The sequence below is a fragment of the Nyctibius grandis genome, chromosome 3, assembly GCF_013368605.1.
Source record: "Nyctibius grandis isolate bNycGra1 chromosome 3, bNycGra1.pri, whole genome shotgun sequence".
In the NCBI taxonomy this organism is placed as follows: domain Eukaryota; kingdom Metazoa; phylum Chordata; class Aves; order Nyctibiiformes; family Nyctibiidae; genus Nyctibius; species Nyctibius grandis.
The window spans coordinates 50,411,326-50,429,578 of NC_090660.1; positions in this window are offsets into that span (position 1 = coordinate 50,411,326).

Sequence of the window (18,253 nt, forward strand, 5' to 3'; positions counted from 1 at the left end):
GTTATATATAACTGCAGCAATGAACTAATTCTTGCTGCTGTAGACTGTTAGTGTTTTTTTAATTATTAATGCCTTTTTGTGCTAAATATTTTCTACATTATAGTTGACAAGGAAGTATGCAGAAATTGCAAACACAAGCAACAGTTTTTACAGTCTGTTATTATGAAATATTAAAACCACTAATGATAAAGTTAATTCTAAAAGGTCATAGACAAAAACTGAAATGTGAACAGTTAATTTGAAAAGAGATTTAGAGGTCAAACTTTTCCTTTTCATTAAACTGTAATTTTAGAGACTTCAAACATCATTACAAGTGTCCACTGGACTTTCTATGTTATGCTGCTTCTGATTCTTTATGAGTGTGTAACTGATTTTCATCTTCTTGTCAGCAGAATAAGCTATGTTTCCACTTAGAGTTCATCCCCATTTACACCAGGATGAAATGTCCCCATTTTCTAAGATGTTGTTCTGCTTATATGGTATTCTGGTTTTGAGTTTTTAAATTGTGGTATGGAACTCACTTATTCTTACTAGTATTACACTGATGAGCAGTAAAACTAATTACTATCCTGTTTCAATATAAGAAAAAAAAAAAGAACATTCCTGCTTCATCTTTAAAAATTATTATTAGGCCAACTTGACAGGATGCTGCAAAGTAGACTTTCCATTCCTAGTGAGAAAAAACTTTGTTCATGAGTTGTGGTTTTTTTTTTTAATTATGATCAAAAATACCAAAATAAATAAATCTAACTTTCTATGAAGAAAGATATTTTGAAGAAAAATCCATGACCCAGTTGCATAATCTAAAACAAGGTAGTCTTACTGTCTAATCAGTAGGACAAGATTGAGTTTTCTCATAGAATAAGATTTGACTATATTAACCTAATGGAACCTGAATTAAATTCTGTTTAGTTTCAGATGGAAAAATAAAATCTTGTATCCAATACTAAATAAAGTAATGTAATTATAAAAAAAAAATGTTCCCCCCAAAATGCACCAACTTCATTGTAGCTGCTGACAACAGCTTCATCTCATTCTTGGCAGAATTTTTTCTCTTAAAAGAATGTGAATAAAGCCATGTACACACATATTATATACGTGGAAAAATAATTTTTAATTTCATGCACTAGGGAGAAGATGTGACTTTTCTTCTCCAGTGTACTTTTAAAAAATGTAAATAAGATAAAGGGCTGTTGATAGAGGATGATGGATAAAAAGAGGAATGACCAAAAATCAGTGGTAAAATGAACAGACTATAAGCAAAATAGTTAAAAACAGGAAAACAAACAAGCACCCCAAAAAACCCTATGGAAGGACAAAATTGAAATGAAGAAAGCAAAGAGCTAAATCAGAAAAGAAGAATGCATCCTAGACAAAAGTGAAAACAGAAAAAAAATAATAATTTTGAATTTAAAAATGAAAGAAATTAGAGAGTATTAAATTTAATAGGTGCTGAATTTCAACATTTGCACAATAAATCTTTCATGGAAGCAAATATCAAGAAAAACTTGTATGAAAAGAGGCTCTGTTCTGAAAATCTATTGCTGTTCTCTGATTAGAAGTAGTTTTGAATTTCAATTATTATAATGTTCTCACAAGTATGTATATTTTGAATATAACACTGGGTGGACTTCCCATGTTGCCAGAAAGTATAATTTTTAGTTCAATTGTATGTTAGGCCAAAGGAAATTTCAGTTTCAGATATATGAATTTTCAACAAACAAGTTAAAAATAAATCAACAAAAACTTATATTTTTTTAATTAGAAAAAATATGTTACAGAACACATTTAAAAAACAAAAGTAAACTTCGTGTTTAAAAATTGAAGAATTTAAATGTTATACTCAAATATAGAAAGAAATCACACACAAGGAAAAGTGTGTAATTTTTAAAGCAAGTATTACAGATATTTTCCAGTGATTGGCACTAGGCACAGTGCAATGCTGTCAAAAGACTTGGAGTGAAAAAGCAACTTGCTCTTGCAAAATCAATGCATATTTAAAACATTTAAAACTCTTCTTGGGCATAAAGATAAAATGCAGGTGAAACTACACTACTAAATGTCATACTAGCTGGTGTGGAATTACATATCTACTTTTAGAACAGCACAACGTCTGTGACCTGCAAATTCACAGCCTCACTAAGTAAAAAACATTACACAGATGCTTAGTTAAAAGATTTAGTATTCAAAAAGTATGTTATAACATTTTTTACTCTTCGTCAATATCTTTTTCCAGAGGGAAAAAAGCCTCAATACCTGTAGATCAGAGCAAACAGTACATGGCACTTAAGCTATCAAAGGCAGCACAGCAAGTCTTGAGCTGAAAGGAAGACAATTCCGGATGATTTCTCAAAGAGAGACTAGTTTCTTGAAACCCAGAGGTATGTATGTAAAAGAAGATGCAATTATTCAATACTGCAAGAGAAAGAAGGTCCCCATGGCATTTTTAAGGAAACGTTATTGCCTGGTAACCAGTGCAGAGAGATACATACACCATTATTTAATTGATCCTGACCTGGAAACATGCAACATCCAATCTGTGAGTTTTCCTCTAGACTTGTAAATCCCTAATTTTGAGGACATAAGGCTCTCTGAAGTCTCAGATATGGAATTGAAGTAGCAAATGTAATGAATGATTATACTTTACTAAAACATAAAGAACAGTTTCTGAGTACGTATTTTTCAACACGTAACAATTTTGCCCAAATTTGCCTGCTTCGTTGTGACTTAAAACAAATATGAACAGGCATTTATTTCAATTATCTAGTCTACAAATAAACAATTTTGATTTTGTGTTTATTTTGACAGATACATGAGAAGGGTGGACACATCTTAATTTTTTATAAAAGTGGAAGTTAGTTAGAAAATATTAAATAGATGGCCAATGAGAAGATAATAGCAAGTGTGATCATAAAAATATATATATATTTATTTTCAAATAACAAATCAAAACATGTTAAATTTTCATATTTTTGATCATTTTTCTTTTATACAACATGAAAAACTAGAATGCTTAACTAGAACTAGTTAAGTTTAACTAGTTAAACTCTTCCTCTTCAAGAGTTAAGCTCTTGAAGATCTTATCACGGCCAAACTAGTTTTAGTTTGCCCCATTTAACATCTTCTTCCATTGAGAACATGTGGAAACCCTTTTCTCCTAGTGAACAAGTAAAAATGAGAAGATCTGATTTCTTTATTTCCTGGTACATACCTTGAATGACTGGTTCTTCTTTTTTTTTTTTTTGAGAGAGAGAGAGAGAGAGTACCTATTTAGATCAGAAGAATAATGAGGTCAAAGTCTACTGAGCTGTATAAGGTTTCAAGTAATGCAAAATTTTGAATGCTAACAAAGAATTCCCACAGATGACTGAGAATCAAGATAAGGAATCAGTAAAGAATACAAGAAAATAAAGAATCATTTTAAGGATTAGTTTAATTCCTCACACAAAATTTTCTATAAACTCAAGCTTATGTTACATAATCTGTCTAAAATATATACAAATAATTACTGTATGTCATGTTCTTGCAATATCAATTTACCACACTGGAGTCAATGAGGTTATGTCAGGGACAAATCAGGTCTTGAGAGTATATCCAATTTGTCAATGCTAGGGTAAATTCCTGGTTTAGAGTATTTATATTAAGCTAAAATGTATTCCATCACTCATAAACCAGTCTTGAGTACATACCCAATTTATCAGTGCTAGGGCAAGTTCTAGGATTACAGCATTTATATTAAACCTAAAATATACCTCATCGCTCAGACTAGATATATTCTCAAGGCAGAATTCATTCCTCATAGAACTTCATCAGCTTCAGTGCATTTACTGACCATGAATGAATTCAGCCCAATGCTCTTGCTTATATAGATTTTAATAATCAATTGTCTTTTAAGAGGTACAGCTGAGGCAGTGACCAGTTATTCTGTCAGACTGCTGTTGAATGATGTCACTTAGTCAGGCAGAATCAACTATTGTGCTCATCCAAAATCAAATCAATTTATTGGAATTACAATAACTCCAATTAATAGCTCTAATCCCATAAATGCAATTTAAGTACTCTTTCAGATTATTTTCCAGTACCTCATGATGTACTCCAACTGAAGACACAAAAAATGAAATGTGATTATTATATTTAATTCTAAATAAATATAAATATTTATTTTTATTGGAAAAGGTAACTGCAGTTCAGGCCATGTTCACTTGGACTCAGCTATTTTCTTAACAAAGAGCAAGGCAAGCAAACTAATGAATGAATTACCCCTTAAATAACTTCATTTTCTCAGCTTAAGCAGTATAGTAGTTTTCTAAGTTTAGAAACACTTAGAAGTCACCTTCTTGACATGTTTTATATAACAGAACTAACCTTAACACGACAGAACCTTTTTTTTTTTTGGTTAGTTTGTACGTTTTTTACTCTCCTTTTCTGAACTTTGTCAGTATGACCTAGTAAGTCATCCCCCAACCAGCTGCAGAAATAAAAATAGAGAGGCTGTTTCTTTTCTGGGAGATAAGGTAAAAGACAAAAAGCTGGAGGATGATCCAGCTCCATTCCAGGAAGCTGGAAGAGGTAGCATACATCTATCTAGAGGGGAGAGGGTGAGGGAGACTCAGCAGTGCCTGGGTGAGTCAGCAGTGACTGGGTGAGTCAGCAGTGCCTGGGTGTGTCCCAGGGCAGGAGAGGCTGCAGTTGTTTGCAACTCGTTGGGGAGGGCGCAGACTCCCTCCCAGTGCACAAGGCGAGGAAGGTGCCAAGGAGCTGTGAACCAGGGGTGGCACCAACAGGTATTTCCCAGCTCAGTGGAAGAACAATGGTATCTACCCGGTGGAAGAAGACCAAAATGGATGTGGGAACCCAGACAGAGCTCCCACGGAAGGAGGCGATGGTGCAGGTTGCGGGCTGCAGGGAATGCTACACCGTCTCTGTGGTGTCAGGGGGCTGTGTGCGCTGTGAGCAAGTAGATGATCTGCTTGGCCGAGCGGCACAGCTGCAAAGCCAGGTTGAAAGGCTTCAAGCTGAAGTAGAAAGGCTTAGGAGCATTCGGGAGGCTGAAATGGAGATAGACTGGTGGAGCCAGGCTCTGCCCTCCCTGCAACAAAAATGGGAGTACCTGCCAGAGAGCTCCCAGGATCGAGGGACCACTGTACTCTGCCCCTCTCAGGTGGAAAACAATAACCTAGAGGAAAGGAGTGAGTGGAGGCAAGTCTATGGCCATGGCAAAAGGCGAGTGCCCTCCTTGCCTACCTTGCCTCCACAGGTGCCTCTGAGCAATAGATATGAAGCCCTAGTGGAATACAGCCGGTCCAATGGGGATGTGGTGGAGAGGCAACCTATATCAGAGGTCCCACCACAGTCAGAAAAACCTGACAGGCGTATAGCTACCTCCTCCACAAGGAAGAAGAGAAGAGTTTTAGTGGTTGGAGACTCCTTCCTAAAGGGATCTGAGGGCCCAATATGCAGAGCTGACCCCCATCACAGGGAGGTCTGCAGCCTGCCTGGAGCCCGAATCAGGGATATCACCAGGCAACTCCCCAACCTGGTGAAGGCCACAGACTACTACCCCCTGCTGATCTTCCAGACAGGTGGGGAAGAAGCTGCATCCCGTAGTCTGAGGGGGATGAAGAAAGACTACAAGGCCCTAGGACGGTTGGTGAAAGAGTCTGGGGCACAAGTTGTTTTCTCCTCCCTCCTTCCATTTTCAGGTGATGACGTGGGATGGAACAGTAGGATCCTCTCTATTAATACCTGGCTACGAGACTGGTGCTACAGGCAGGGCTTTGGGTTCTTTGATAATGGCTGGTTTTATAAGACAACAGGCGTGACAGTGATACATGGGAAAGGTTTATGTCGTAGGGGCAAAAGGGTTCTGGGACAGGAATTAGCAGGGCTCATTCGGAGAGCTTTAAACTAGATTCGAAGGGGGATGGGGTGGTAGCTGGGCTTGCACCACTGGGGCAATGCTCTAGTGTTGAGGTAGACCAGGAGGCCCCCCATCCCCCTGGGGTGAAATCAGGGGGTGAATCTGGGATGAAATCGGTGTGCCCAGCTCGCTCCCTGAAATGCCTGTACACCAATGCATGCAGCATGGGGAATAAGCAGGAGGAGTTAGAAATCCGTGTTCGGTCGGGGGGCTATGATCTAGTGGCAATTACAGAGACTTGGTGGGACGCCTCGCATGACTGGAATGTGGTCATGGATGGCTATGTCCTGTTCAGGAAAGACAGGCCACTAAGGAGAGGTGGTGGAGTTGCTCTTTATGTGAGTGAGCAGCTAGAATGTATTGAGTTCTGTCCAGAGGCAGATCAGGAGCGAGTTGAGAGTTTGTGGGTGCGAATTAAGGGGCAGGCTGGCAGGGGTGATACTGTTGTGGGTGTCTATTACAGGCCACCGGATCAGGATGAGGACGGTGATGAGGCCTTCTACAGGCAGCTGAGAGCAGTCTCTCAATTACAGGGCCTGGTGGTTGTGGGGGATTTCAACTACCCTGATATTTGCTGGGAGGCCTACTCAGCCAGCCATCCTCAGTCCAGGAGGTTCCTCCAGTGCATTGATGATAACTTTCTGATGCAAATGGTGGATGAGCCAACTAGGAGAGGAGCGCTGCTGGATCTGATCCTCACTAACAAGGAGGGTCTGGTGGAAGAGGTGAAGGTTGAGGGCAGCCTTGGTTGTAGCGACCATGAGATGGTAGAGTTCAGGATCTCATGTGGCAGGAACAGAATAGCTAGCAGAATCGCAACCCTGAATTTCAGGAGCGCCAACTTTGGCCTTTTCAGGCAATTGCTAGGGGAAATCCCATGGGACAGAGTACTAGAAGGTAAGGGGGCCCAAGATAGTTGGTTAGCGTTCAAGGACTGCTTCTTCCGAGCTCAAGATCAGAGCATCCCAACAGGTAGGAAGTCAAGGAACGGTACCAGGAGACCTGCATGGTTGAACAGGGAACTGCTGGGCAAACTCAAGTGGAAGAAGAAGGTGTACAGATCGTGGAAGGAGGGGCTGGCCACTTGGGAGGAATAGAAGTCTGTTGTCAGAGGATGTAGGGAGGCAACTAGGAAAGCTAAGGCCTCCTTGGAATTAAACGTTGCAAGAGAGGTCAAGGACAACAGAAAGGGCTTCTTCAAATACATTGCAGGTAAAGCCAACACTAGAGGCAATGTAGGCCCACTGATGAATGAGGTGGGGGTCCTGGAGACAGAGGATAAAAAGAAGGCGGAGTTACTGAATGCCTTCTTTGCCTCTGTCTATACTGCTGGAGGCTGTCCTGAGGATCCCTGGACCCCTGCGGCCTCAGAAGAAGTCAGGATAGAGGAGGAATCTGTCTTGGTTGATGAGGGCTGGGTCAGGGACCAATTAAGCAATCTGGACGTCCATAAATCCATGGGCCCTGATGGGATGCACCCGCGGGTGCTGAGGGAGCTGTCGGAAGTCATTGCTAGGCCACTCTCCATCATCTTTGCTAAGTCATGGGCAACGGGAGAGGTGCCTGAGGACTGGAGGAAAGCGAATGTCACTCCAGTCTTCAAAAAGGGCAAGAAGGAGGACCCGGGTAACTATAGACCGGTCAGCCTCACCTCCATCCCCGCAAAGGTGATGGAGCAACTTGTTCTTGGTGCTGTCTCTAGGCACATCAAGGATAGGGGGATCATTAGGGGCAGTCAACATGGCTTCACCAACGGGAAGTCTTGCTCAACCAACTTGATAGCCTTTTATGAGGATGTTACCCGGTGGATAGATGATGGTAAAGCTGTGGATGTGGTCTATCTCGATTTCAGTAAAGCGTTTGACACGGTCTCCCACAGCATCCTCGCAGCTAAACTGAGGAAGTGTGGTCTGGATGATCGGGTAGTGAGGTGGATTGTGAACTGGCTGAAGGAAAGAAGCCAGAGAGTAGTGGTCAGCGGGACAGAGTCCAGTTGGAGGTCTGTGTCTAGCGGAGTTCCGCAAGGGTCGGTTCTGGGACCAGTTCTATTCAATATATTCATTAATGACTTGGATGAGGGATTAGAGTGCGCTGTCAGCAAGTTCGCTGATGACACAAAACTGGGAGGAGTGGCTTACGCGCCAGAAGGCTGCGCAGCCATTCAGAGAGACCTGGACAGGCTGGAGAGTTGGGCGGGGAGAAATTTAATGAAATATAACAAGGGCAAGTGTAGAGTCCTGCATCTGGGCAAGAACAACCCCATGTACCAGTACAAGTTGGGGACAGAGCTGTTGGAGAGCAGTGTAGGGGAAAGGGACGTGGGGGTCCTAGTGGACAACAGGATGACCATGAGCCAGCAGTGTGCCCTTGTGGCCAAGAAGGCCAATGGCATCCTGGGGTGTATTAGAAGGGGTGTGGTTAGCAGGTCGAGAGAGGTTCTCCTCCCCCTCTACTCTGCCCTGGTGAGGCCGCATCTGGAGTATTGTGTCCAGTTCTGGGCCCCCTCAGTTCAAGAAGGACAGGGAACTGCTAGAGAGAGTCCAGCGCAGAGCCACGAAGATGATTAAGGGGGTGGAACATCTCCCTTATGAGGAGAGGCTGAGGGAGCTGGGTCTCTTTAGCTTAGAGAAGAGGAGACTGAGGGGTGACCTCATTAATGTTTATAAATATGTAAAGGGCAAGTGTCAAGAGGATGGAGCCAGGCTCTTCTCAGTGACATCCCTTGACAGGACAAGGGGCAATGGGTGCAAGCTGGAGCACAGGAGGTTCCACTTAAATTTGAGGAAAAACTTCTTTACTGTAAGGGTGACTGAACACTGGAACAGGCTGCCCAGAGAGGTTGTGGAGTCTCCTTCTCTGGAGACATTCAAAACCCGCCTGGACGCGTTCCTGTGTGATATGGTCTAGGCAATCCTGCCCCGGCAGGGGGATTGGACTAGATGATCTTTCGAGGTCCCTTCCAATCCCTAACATTCTGTGATTCTGTGTGATTCTGTGATTCTGTGATTCTGTGATCTCGATCTAAACCCCCAGTGCTGCTGAAGTTGAATCACTCCAAGTCCACTGTGAATATTGGCAATATTTTACCTGATTTCCCAGGGAAATAAGAAATATGATTATTCTGGATTACCCTGCTCATAGTTTTTGAATCTATTTTCCAAATTTATCCAAACTTGGCAAGGGCTAAAAGGTCTGAAATGTTATTTATTCTTGTAAGAATTTTCAAAGAGAATGGCCGGATATATAAACTCAACTTATTTCTTGGAGTGGTTATAGTTTGCATGTTATCACACTATTAGATATTGGAGAATCTACCCATAGGAGAGGGATTACATATTCTGGCACTGTGAAAAACTTCAGTCTTACAGTTTGTTGAAGGTCTGTCTTTATTAACTCTAGTTCTCATGGAAAAAAATCTTTTCCTTTGCATATACAGCTAGTGATTTTGCAAGCAACAAATGGCTATAATACAGAAAAGATACACCAACAAAGGCACGTAAGAGCTTGTTCTAGAGCAGGAATTCAGAAGAGCCATAGTCACTGCACTCAGAGGTGTCAGGTGGCTTCTCCTTTCTCAAAGTGGACAAGAATTGTAAATTAAATGGAGGCAAGACCATTTACTAAGAAAGATTTCACTACAAACCTAAAACAGTTATCAGTATATTCTCTTTTCAACACCTGAAATTATTATTAGGGAGCAATAGAGTCTGCAGTATAAACAACACCATATACATGACAGGTAATGTGACACAACACAACTGTCATGGTAATGCGTTTCATTTGATCTTTTCTGTAGTAAATGTTGAGATTAATGTCCTTGGTTCTGGAAATCTTGCTGCTTTCCCATTTTTGGGTCCAAACAGAATTTCCTGGATCAGCCCTTGTTGGCTGAATTTAGTAGAAAAACAAGGGTATATATGATAATAATTTACCTTCCTTTATTTTAATCCCTACTTGTTAGACATGACCTTATTAAAACAGGATGGGTTTTTTTATTCATTCAACCCACCCACCCCCAAGGTGAATGGAAAGGTAGGTAAAGAACATGAGAGATGCTAGAATGCACCACAATGACAGAGAAGGGCAAGAACAGTGTATTTCTGGGAGAGTTCACTGGGTGTGTAAAAACTATACGACAGGAGGCAAGCCTTACATGTTCAGAACTTAGAGGCATAGCTCAAGGATATTTTCCTTATAAGCTATTATTGTATTTATTTAATTTTCATTCATACCATAAGTACACAGAATGTGTCACAGTAGATAAACATATTTCAAGAATGCAATCTTGAAGATAATTAAAGGTATATCTTGAAGCCACATATATCAGAAATTGAGTTCCCATGGATTTCTCAAAAGTAGGATTGGAGATGCATAACAAACAAGCTTTGCTTGTGAATGAGTAAATAGTTGTAATTAAAGTTCAAGACACTGTAATTGTTTTGATGTATGAAAGCAGGGAGCAAAATAATGTAAGAAACAAAATCTGGCTGAGGAGATTTAATGAGAGGCTTCTCAGTCAGCTAAGAAACTATTATGTAAAGACAGGAATAAGTCAGTGAAGAATCACAGGCTCATTTAAAGATTGTTCATAAGAAATCAAGTCTGGAACAAAAGGAAAAGGAAAAAAAAACCAGAAACACTTGAAACAAACAAAAAAACTCCAGGATAACTGTACTGGATCTAGCTCGGATGGAGTTAACTTTCCTTAGAGAAGCCCATGTGGTGCTGTGCTTTGCATTTGTGGCTACAATGTGTTGATAACACACCAGTGTTTTGGCTCTTGCTGAGCAGTGCTTGCTCAGCATCAAGGCTGTCTCTCCAATCCACCCCAATTCCCAAAAGACCTGTAGGCTATGGGTGGGCAAGAGTTTGGGATGGGACACAGCCAGGACAGCTGACCCCAACTGACCCAAGGGATATCCCGTACCATATGATGTTGTGCTCAGGGATAGAATCTGAAGGAAAGGAGGAGGATGCAGGGACTTTTGTAGTTCTGGCATTTGTCCTCCCACACAACCACCACGCTAAGGCCCTGATTACCAAGAAGTGACTGGACATCTGCCTGCCGATGGGAAGCAGCTTTTGCTTTGCTTTTGCACATGGCTTTTGCTTTTCTTATTAAACTGCCTGTATCTCAACCCACAAGTTTTTCCATCTTATTTTTTCCTGCTGTCCTCTTGAGGAGAGGGAGTGAGAGAGCAATTGAGTGGAGGTCTGGTAGCCAGCCAGGGTCAACCCACCACCACAACATTTCCACTTTGATTCATAGAGAGAAAAATAGGTATATACGAAGAAAATATATACTGATCAGCAACTATTTTTATTAATAAGTAAGGAAAGGAACAAAATTACTACTTGCATATGCCTGAGAAATTCTGTGACATAAATTAAATCATGAAGTATGAAAGTATATACACAAATACTTAGGGCAGATGAAGAAATATTTGCAATATCTGAACAGACAAAAATATATTCTAGAAAACAGATGGGAATAGAGTAATTAACAAACACCCAATAATTACTGTTGATTACTTTATACTTAAGGGATATCAAAATGAAGGACAGACATAATAAGTAAAACAGTAAAAGAAAATGGCTGTTTCTTGTAAACATTATTACATAAACCAAGAATTCTTCAGGGTCAGTAAAAAATGGAATAACTGTATTATTAAGTGCTTGTGTAGTAAAAATATAAGTAATATAGTAACATATCATTACAATCCATTTTGAGAATCCCTTTCCTGCAGGAATTTCAAAGTTATTTATTAGAAATAAAAGTGTTCCTCTATAGCAAAAAAGAAACTAATGTGAGAGGTTACAATTATCACCATCTTACATTAAAGATGACATTTCTGCTCATGATTTGATGTCCAATGAGCTATTTACTCAAGAGGCAGTAATGAAAATAGTATATATCAACAGTAAAGTAATTGATTTAGGTTCCCACCCCCAAAGAAAATCCAATCATTGTATTTACTTCTTTATTTTGAAAAGCATTAGAGCTGATGATACTTACTACTATGTACAGTGAAATGAAAATCACTTGTAAAAAGAAAAGGAGTTACTTCTGATAAAAACTCTTGAGGTTCAATGTTTGTGAATTAACATGGAAGCCAGAAGATAACATTTTATCCTGCTGGAAAACTCCAGGAGCAAAAAGAGTATAGTCATCGTTCTTCATTTTAAGTTAAATATATAACCTCAGGGTAACAAGCAGGGATTACTGCTTGCCTGAGGAAAAACCCCAAACAACCTCTATGTTAAATGTTATCTCACAAGACAGTATTGAAAATATCACTGCAAGCTGGAGAAATTATGGTTCCAGCTGTGGAATTTTAAGGGGAAGAGAAAAAGCAAGTTCTTGTCTTGTTCTGTAAGTGCATCAGGGAGAAGTAGAAATAAAGCCCCAGAAGTATAAGTTAGTACATACAAGGAATTTTATTTCCACAGAAAGATGCAAGAAGTTGAGTCTGGAAAAAACCTTAGTGGAAAATGACAAGAGAAGAGGGAAACTGTATTGTCAAATAATTCAGAGTTATTAAGTAACTTATTTTCTTTATACTTGCACAGTCTCTGCTGAAAACCACCAAAGGAAGGGACGGTTAAAAAAAAAGTACCTTCTGCCTTATTAAAATGTTTGCATTCAAGCTACTTAGCATTTACAGAAAACTTGAAACTTTCCCTGTTGCCATTAAGGCAATATGTAAATATACCAGCTTAAATTTAGTCTCACTTTCTAACGTACAGTAATTTTGCTCAGAAGTCTTCTCAATAAGATAGAAGCAAATTTTCACAGTGAAATGGGAGCATTACAAGTAAATAAAAGGATTGTGATTTCTCAACCCTGCCACCTTAATCCACAAAGTGGAGTGTGTATGTCTACACGTATGAGGTCCTTTATGTATATATGTATGTCTATATAACTGTCTCTGGAAGTTTTTCTATAATATTCAATATTTTTCTGGGTGTATAAACATGAAGGTGGGATGGTGTGTTTTTTTTTTTGCTTTGACTTTGGCTTTCCATGGAAGATCTTCCCTTTCTGGTTTAGGTTTACTTAGATAAGTTATTAAAGTGAATCATCAATTCAAAACCGCTGCAATGCACACAACTAGATACCAGAGCTACTGTGTCTGGAAGCTCCAACAGACTTACGATTTAATGTGCTTAGTCTAGCAAACAATTGAACACAAGTGAGTCAGCATCACTGCTGTTCTTAATGTCACCAATCAAAAGTACTTTATGTTAACAGAATCTTTCATGATTTTAAAAAATAATACATAACTGTAGATACAGCAGGGTTTAGGTACACAACTATTTTATTAAAAGCACATTGTTCTTATTAGATATAAAAATGCAAACAAAAATATAATATAAGGTATTATACCCTCTATTTTATATGTTATATCCTATATCCTTTATAATGTATTTCCATACCTGGAAAGGTATACTGTGGATAAAGACAAGGAGTTTTCAGCAGAGCTCGAATACTGTGGATAAAGATAGGGATTTTTCATCAGCGCTCCAAGGGTTAATTTGCTACAAGATTTATTAACACTGGCAATAAATCATTTTTAAAAATAAAACACTTCTTTTGTTTCCCCGCTGAAGAAAATTGTTCAAACTAAGGTGTTTCTTCAAGGTCACAGAAGTAATAGCTTGCTTTTTTTGAGCCTTAATAGATCTAAAGAGAAAATTCTAAGAAAGTCCCTAAAGGAAATAATTACTTTGATAAACAAACTTTATTGAATATAGTTGGAGGAGTATTTCTTCAGGGTACATTTCATTTGAGGTATTTTTCAATAGAATTAATTAAAGCCCTGTTCGAGCCACCTTTCTTTATTTTCTAACCAAGTCATTTGCTGTCCAGCACAAAATCAAATTGAGTGTAAATAGAATCAATTTGTCTGACAGTGAAATCATGAAAACTCATAATTAACTGAGAAACTTTAGTTTTATTTATCTTAAGTAAAGGACACCATTGGCATGATGTACTAAATTGGTTAGGTAGCGCATTTCCAGAAATCTTGTCTAATAGTTGAGCTAAATCATAATGAAAAAGGTTTTTTTAATGTCCTTGGACACCGTTCGGAAATATTTGTGTCCTTTTCTTGCATCCAGGGACAGAGCTATCACTATTTTCAGGCACTATCTGGAGAGTCAGATCTTTGTGCCCACATTAGGTGTAGCTTAACTACAAGCACTTGAAGGCCACTGCTGTGGTAGACAAGACAATTCACATAATTCTATGAAGAACCATTATTGTTCTCTGAATAATGGAGCTTTTCCAGCCTGGGCAGCTTGGGACTTCATAGTCAATGTAGTTCACTGTACATGTGTGTGTATACATATATATATACGTCCATGTGTATGTATGTATGTATATATGACATAGAATTTTAATTTGAATTAATATAAATGTAATTTTTATTAATTTGTACAGATGGTAAAAATATTAAACATTACTTAAATATATTTGTTTTAATGTGTTTTTAATTTAAATATAGGCAAACTGGAGTGAGATAATGATTAATATAACAGATTAATTATTTGTAAATTTAAAGATAGTAATTTCAAAATAGAGAAACTATTGACCTCTCAAAACTGTTGAAAGAATAAAATATTTTTATAGTAGTTTGTGTGTACCAACATTATACATAAATAGAGTCAACACATGAACAAATCCTTATGAATTCTTTCTTGAAAATAGAGTATTAACAAATGTGGACCAAATCTGGCTGCATCATAACAGTCTTACTGTGCTGACATGAAACCAATATGTCAGTCTCACATAATTTGAAATTTTTTTGTTCTGGACCAGAAATCAGGAAGGATTGGCTAAAAGTCTTTTTGGTTTGTGCCTAAAAGACAGGTTATACACAAGTACTTGCAGTCAAATTGTAAAGATAAGTAAATACTAAAAATCATAATGGTAAGAAAGAGTAGAAAAAATAGTTTTCAAGAATTGAAGAAAGTGCTGGATAAAAACATTCAGTGCAAACTGTTACAATCTGAGATTAAACACTAAAACCCACTTTGCTAAAGGAGTGGGATTGAAATAAATCTTGATCACTTTTCTTGAGCCGTGCAACAAATGTTCTAATCTCATGCTCTAAAGTTCTCGTTAGTTATATGCAGAAATAATTTCTCCTTCTAGCATTAAAGCATCTGACAACTAGTTTTGTAAAATGTTTCTAGTCTCTGAATTGCAGGATTTTGACCAGGGTTAGAAGCAAGCTGATAAGGAAGGAATATTAGTGTGGCCAGTCATGATAAAAATGTGTTGCTTTTATGGTTATTCTATCTCATTTGCATACTTAAGGTCAAAAAGCTGAGCCAGATGTGGGATGAGAAAGGAATTTTCCCCAGTTTAATTTGTGAAGGCCTCCATTTCTTCCTCTGGAGCATGACATTGACCTTTTTTGTAAGAGAGTTCGTATTTCCCGAAGGGTCTTCTAGCAAGGAAATGAAGAGCTTTCCCACAATATGTAAATAATTAATAAGTATTAAAGCTTGGACCTGAAATTTAGAATCAAGAAACAATCCCATTGTGACAATAACACATTTTGTCATTTTTTGTCTTGGGGAATACTGCCAAACTTTAGGTAATTTAAATGCCTTTGAAAAATCCCTGCTCATCAGATGTGCTGAGAATTAACATTTTACATTTCAGCAACTGTAAGCTCTTAAGAGTTACATATTTCACTCATGGTAAAAAAAAAAAGAGAATGGGATCTATTCAGTTCAGTATTTCTGGGGCTGTTTGAAACATATGGATTACAAACAATGAGCTTATATTGTGGAGGGAGAGAGCTGCTGAAGGAATGAATCTGTTTCATTATAATAGGGTAAGGACACTGGGCAGAATGTAGAAGACAAATTGGATAAGTAGCCTCAGGAAGGATATGAGAACCACGGGGGAATATTGGCAAGCTTTATTGGGCAAAAGGGGTAAGCAGGACAGGTGGACTTTGGGAAAAGAAACAAGGACTCGAAAGATATGAGAAAATTCTGGTTGCCAGAAAACACAGGCTGGGAATGGGAATGCCATTCCAGCATGGTAAAACAGTGTTTCCAAACAATCCTGGGATGAACAGCCTGAAGTTGAAAGTGTTCAAGGTCAGGTTGGACAGGGCTTTGAGCAACCTGATCTAGTGAAAGATGCCCCTACCTATGGCAGGGGGGTTGGACTAGGTGATCTTTAAAGGTCCCTTCCAATCCAAACCATTCTGTGGTTCTGTGTTTCTACGAAGTGAGGGGTCTAGAACTGCTGAGTTGGGAAGAATGGACAGGGTGAGAGAAATTAAGAGGAAACACAGCTAGACAGCATCAGCGCAGAAAAGACTGACAGGGGGAAAAAAAATTTTTAAGAAGCATCCCCGTTGGGAGAAACATTCAATGCAAGTAATTAAAACAGTTATTGAGCTGGAGGAGGTTTCTTGGGAAGATTTAGGAGGCACAGCATTTCTTCTCACATGCTTAGGAGTATGTTTGTTGTACAAGACTTGAGCAGGGTACATGTTCAGCTGGTGTTTTTTTTCCTTGTCTGTGAGGTAATACTCAGACATACAATCTTCTACCATTTTTACATTAAATATGTCTTAGGCTATATTAAAGGAAAAATCTAAGGCTTTACATGCTTGACAGGAAACAAAACTTCAACAAATCTCATAAAACAGTTCAGTGAAGAGAGGCACTGCTTAAGTTACCCTACAGGTTGGTGTCAAGAAGATTAGAGAGTCAAAATAGTCAGAGGAGATAAAAGAAACACAGTAATTAATTAAAAATAAAACCCTAATCCATAAGTTATAGTAGTTAAAATATAATTGTTATTTTTTTTAGTTGATCAGAATGATGTTCCTTGAAAATCTGTACATTGAGCAGGCAAACTAGATTTCATCTCTTTTGTGTAAGACTGCTGATACTAATTTAGTTTTTATTTTCTTTTCATTATAATCTATACAATATTTATTCCATCAAGATTCAAAATTATGTTCCCTTTACATTTTATAATTTTTAATATTACAATTTTCTGTGGAAACCTTTGAATTTGCACTTCAATTAGAAATTGAATAAATAAATTTTGGATGTTTTTTTTCCAAAAGGTAATTTGTTTTCTAAAAACCTTTAAGTAAGCAGCTGTTTCCCATTGCATGATTGAGAAAAAGAAGGATAATTTCTTATTTTGAGAAAATGTGCGTTGTAAACAAAATTAAAACATAAGAATGCTAAAGACAATTATGACATAAAAATGATTAATAAAAGCTCAGTATTAAAAAACTAGCTTAATAGAAGTGAAATATGGATTCATTATCTGCGTGTTAATCAATTTTTATCTCTAATAATGTAAGCCTTCTGAAATGAGAAGAACCAAGGTCAGATGAACGATCTTCCAAAAATGTAGTAGCTGTCTGTACTGAACTTATTTGGATGAAATTGCTGCCAAGCATCCTAATAAGAATTGCTCCACGTACCATACTCCTTGTCTTGTGCAGTAGGGACTGATCATTTAACGTAACTCCAGAAAAACATAAGAGCATAATTTATCAATTTCCACGGAATAGTCTTCTTGAAGGGTCTCGTTACAGCTTTTGGTTTAACAGTACTTTAAATAGTGGGATTGAAGGTGCCAGGTATTAGTGTCTAATTTAGGGATGATCATTCTGTGGGTCAAGAAAAGGTTATTAAAAATAAGCCCAACGGGCAGATAAAAAGTCATTAGGCAAAGTGAAATAGTGAAACAATGAACAGCTCTTCTTGTCAGGAACAGCATAGCAAGTGTGCATTCAGGCTGGATTTTGAAGGTTATGTGCATGTTGTGGTAGGTCATTACTGCAGCTGGGGTAAGTTTTGGCTACTGACCCACCACTTCTCAGAGAAAAAACTTCTCCACTGCACAGAACATGCAAACGTCATGAAGCAGCAGCTGTAATTCAACAGTCCCAGGACTGTGCTTCAGTGAGTTTCAGTCCTTGATGGGACTTTCTGCCTAAATATTTCTGCCGAACTGTAATTAGAAGAGAATATCACAATCTGGACCTTTCTCTTTTTAAATAAACTATTGGTACTGTCGTGGATGGAGTGATGCACTTTACTCACAAGAGATATATTTTATTGATATAAGACAGTGAGTTAACAAAGTTCAATGGTAAATGCAACAGTGGTTTAACAAGATTTGATGGCAAGGTATACTTGATTATTTACTGCACAGAGGACAGGGTCAGAAAAAAACTGTCAGGGAGACCCTCCCATCGAGTCACAAGGTTCAGAAAGGACCCTCTTGCTTTCAGGATTCCTGCTCAGAAAGGACTCTAGGTGCGGCTGGATCCAAAT